General features: G+C 32.2%; 1 non-coding gene across 1 annotated transcript; it reads right to left on the reverse strand.

The window, feature by feature from the left end:
* Nucleotides 1-4743: 4743 nt before the first annotated feature.
* TRNAR-CCU (transfer RNA arginine (anticodon CCU)) lies at nt 4744-4815 on the reverse strand. The gene has a single exon. It is a non-coding gene; the product is annotated as a tRNA-Arg (tRNA).
* Nucleotides 4816-5000: the final 185 nt, after the last annotated feature.

Consider the following 5000-nt stretch of genomic DNA (forward strand, 5'->3'; position numbering starts at 1 on the left):
AAAATATGGTGGAATTTCGACTGACCTTCCATGAGTTGCACTTGGCCCGCACGCGCGCACGTGAGAAACTAATGAATGAACCTAAATAGATGCATTGCAGGAGAAACATGATTGCAACCAGGGCGGCTTTTGGTTTTCTTATCAATATTATGCACTTACTTCATTCTTTTTAAACTTTATTATTTTTAACGCCATTTCTCCCTTTTTCATGTTTTACTATATCGCAAGTTAGACGCATTCTTTTTTCCTTTTTTCTTCGCCTTATTTTATTTTGTTAGCAAACTTTTATGTAAAATTGCAATGCTGATCTTTCTCTCGCACTTTGTTCTTAATTCGCATTTTTATCGCAATTCTGACGCGCTTTCCATATTCGCTTCCTCTCATTTCCACGTTTCTTTTTCACTTTTCTTCGCTTTCTTTTCTGTTTTGTTGTAGTTTTCTGTATTTCTAATTTCTCAATTTGCCTTTCTTTCGCATGTTTATCTCATTTTGACGCATTTTCTATTCTCATTTATTAATTTTATTATTTTTTCTATCATTTTTTCTTATCCGAACTTTTATCCCATTTTTTATGCTTCTACTTTCATTTTTTGTTATTTTCACACCTTTGTGGAAAAGGTAAGAATGAGACTGGATATCTTCACAATACAAGAGATGTATTTGACCGGTTTCGATTACGTCTTCATCAGAAATACATGATATATTTCTGAGGAAGACGTAATCTGAAATACATCATGTATTTCTGATGAAGACGTAATCGAAACCGGCCAAATACATCTCTTGTATTGTGAAGATATCCAGTCTCATTCTTACCTTTTCCACATTTGTCAACATGGAGACGGTTTTCACACCTTTATTTTTCTAGTTATTGTTTTGCTCCTCTTCAATATTGTTCGTGTTTCTTTGCTTGTTTCCTTTACCTTTTCCTGTTCGATTTTACATCACACACAGATTTATAGACACATTTACACATACATGAATGGATATTAATTTTCAGGGACATATTTACGTACACATGGAATTACATTGGGATGTACGTATATTTTACAAAGAAATATGTCTTCTTTTGACGTCCTAAACTGAAATAGGAAAAATTATGTTTTATTAACAGCATGAGTTGCACGTAGCCCACATAAGTACGAACACATACATAAAAATACACAATAGGGAAAAACTGATTGCAACCGGCGGGCGTCTTGTAATTTCCATGTCCTCCAGCCCCGGGCGAGGTTGCAATCAGAGGGAGCACTTTTGGCTCCCTTTTGCAGATTCGAACTCGCGATCGCGAGTTCGAATATATATATATTCATAAATGTATTTATGTATGCATGTATATATAGAGAGAGAGATAGATAGAATAATGATTTTTTTCTTTCCTCTTACTTCTCTCCTTCCGATGTTTTTGCGTCTTCGCTTCCATGGAAAGCCCTTCGTTTCTGCCATTGCGTGAATACATACATACATATATATATATATATATATATATATATATATATATATATATATATATATATATATATATGTGTGTGTGTGTGTGTGTGTGTGTGTGTGTGTGTGTGTGTGTAGAGAGTGAAGGTTACATATGTATTCAGTTTATAATGAAAACGCACACATAAATATATATATATATATATATATATATATATATATATATATATATATATATATATATATATATATATATATATATATATTTATATATATATATATATTTATATATATATATATATATATATATATATATATATATTTCATATATTTTTATTTAAAATTAAAAATATATTTCATATATTTTTATTGCGATATAAAATCGACGATTTCATTTAACGCGATTCAGCATATCTAACAAAAAAAAAAAAAGATTAGTAATAAAGATAAATAAAACAACAACAGCAATGATAATGGTAATAATAATAATAATAATAAAACGATTGAGTTGAGAGAGAGTTACATATACATACAGTATATATATATATATATGTGTGTGTGTGTGTGTGTGAATGTATATATATGCATATCTAGAAAAAAAGAGAGAAGGAGAGAGTTACATATAAAGTACATTCGATATATATATATATATATATATATATATATATATATATATATATATATATATATACATATATATGAAACGTATCCATGTTGACAAATGTAGAAAAGGTATGAATGAGACTGGATATCTTCACAATACAAGAGATGTATTTGACCGGTTTCGATTACGTCTTCATCAGAAATACATGTATTTCTGAGGAAGACGTAATCGAAACTGGTCAAATACATCTCTTGTATTGTGAAGATATCCAGTCTCATTCATACCTTTTCTACATACATATATATATATATATATATATATATATATATATATATATATATATATATATATATATGTATGTATGTATGTATGTATGTATGTATGTACCTCATAGCTACCGCTCTCTATATATTTTTACGAAAGATGGAAATGATGCACAACCGCACTGATATAATGAATAAATAACTCTCGGATCGGGACTCGAACCGCCGTGTTGCAGGCAGGGAACTGCAAGACGGCCATCTTGCAGTTCCCTGCCTGCAACGCGGCGGTTCGAGTCCCGATCGGAGAGGTAATTCATTCATATATATTTAGGCAGCCCAGCAGACACACGCATGTGTATATGTATTTATACATATACACTCTGAATATATACACTGTATATCTGTCTCCCTATCTATCTGTGCAACATTTATTCATCAAATTGTCTTTGACACAGTTTCATTTTACTGCTCTATTTGATGGCAACAAATTCTTCGCACTTATATAAAAAAAAAGTAAAATAATTGTGTAATGCGTATTCTCCTAAAAACTAAAATACAACTGTTGTAAAATTCTTATAGTTGACCTATGAGTCCATAGTGTAGTGGTTAGCACGGTCGCTTCTTACGCGATAGACTCGGGTTCGAACCCCGATGGAGACGAAAAACGTACGAATTTTATGCATGAATTTTTGTTTGCATCTCTCTTTCTACTTCCCTACCTTCCTTTATCTTTCTACTTTTGTTTCCGTCTCTTTTTCAAGTGTTTAAAATGTGAAAAAGTATGAAAAAAATATTGTTTTCCCACCTTTTTTTGAGGGGGGGGGGGGGATTTGCGTGTCTATTTGTTAATGTTTATGCGCGTTTTCACAATTTTGTTGTTATTCATTCCATCATCATATGATTGCATTAGTAATATAGAAAGCAAGGAATGGGAGGAGGAAGAAGAGGACGAACAAGTGAAGCAAAAAAAGAAATAAAAATCAAAACGGCAAAGAAAAGGGCGAAGGAAAGAGAAGCAAATATTGTTTTCCTGTCTTGTTTAATGCTGTCTTCGTTATGATGTGTGTGAATGTAGGCCATAAAATTAATTAGGAAAATATAATGAAAGGATAGTAAAGAAGGGGTAAGAAAGAGAGAGAGACGTAGAGAGCCATTATCACTATTTCATATAATAGAGAGAGAAAATAGACAGCGAGAGGAAGAAATAGACAGATCTGATCAACAAAAGAAAATGAACTCATTCCAGCAGCCAGACAGCATTTGCTTGTGTCAGGTAAATTACCTGTGTCTATCCAGGGATTATTCTCTATTCCGTCGTCAGTCTAGATCTTATAAAACTTATGTAATGGCTGAAGATAGATATTTCAAATGCAATTTCTTTAGACATTCATATCTTAAGTCTTCATTATTCATTACATATGCGTTGCACACACACACACACATATGCGCACATGTACACACATGCGCACATGCACACACACACACACACACACAAGTAAAAAAAAAAAAAAAAAAAAAAAAAAAAAAACTAAACAAATTCCGATGAGAATTTCCCTGCAAACCTTCGGCAATAATATGTCTGGATGATTGTATACCAGTAGTCACTATTATAAATAAATATATGTAATTCCAAACTTTGATATGAAATTACCAGTATTCATATATTCTTTTATTGACTCTTCCAAAAACAATTGTCTTTCCCTAAAAATAAGCAGATTTAATACTTGATCTTGAATGTTGGTTTATTTAATACTCTATGTCAATAATTAACAATAAATTTCATAATTATATCTGGTTTGTTTTCCTTCCGGACCATAGGTAGCATTCATTTATTTCATGACACTGTGAACTACAGTGACAACAAACCTTTCAAAATATACAAGTACACATCAAGCTGTAAAAAGGAGATCGTGCAGTTCGTTCTATGTTGCAAGTCCAAAAATCATGACTACACTAAATCGGATCTGACTGCTAACAAACTTGTGATTCTCTTCTATAGGTTCGTTTGTTTTGTCCTAAGTAGGCAACGTGGAACGAAGTCAGCATTAAGCAAGACAATAAAACAATATTTGCTTTCCTTCTTTAACCTTTTTCCTTCGCCCTTTTCTTTGCCGTTTTGATTTTTATTTCTTTTTTTGCTTCACTTATTCGTCCTCTTCTTCCTCCTCCCATTCCTTGCTTTCTATATTACTAATACAATCATATGATGATGGGAGGAATAATAACAAAATTGTGAACACACGCATAAACATTAACAAATAAACAAGCAATTCTCGATTAAACAATTACCCCCCTAAAAAATGGAAAATCAAACGCTTAATATTTTTTTCATACTTTTACACATTTCAAACTTGAAAAAGAGACAGAAACAAAAGTAGAAAGATAAAGAAAGGTAGAGAAGTAGATAGAATGATCCAACAGAAATTCATGCATAAAAAATGTTTGTATAGTCTCCATCGGGGTTCGAACCCGAGTCTATCGCGTAGGAGGCGACCGTGCTAACCACTACACCATAGAAGCATATTTATAAATGTTGCTAAAATACGAGAGAGAGAGGGAGGGAGGGAGGGACCGAAGGAGACAGACAGAAAAAAAGGATGAATTGCGTGTATACGACTGTTAAAATGCTATCTGTTTACATTCATATGTGATTATGATATGCGTGGCATTATCATTTGTACAATTTGCAATTCATACATTATTCC

Source organism: Penaeus vannamei, chromosome 33 (genome assembly GCF_042767895.1).
Source record: "Penaeus vannamei isolate JL-2024 chromosome 33, ASM4276789v1, whole genome shotgun sequence".
In the NCBI taxonomy this organism is placed as follows: Eukaryota; Metazoa; Arthropoda; class Malacostraca; order Decapoda; family Penaeidae; genus Penaeus; species Penaeus vannamei.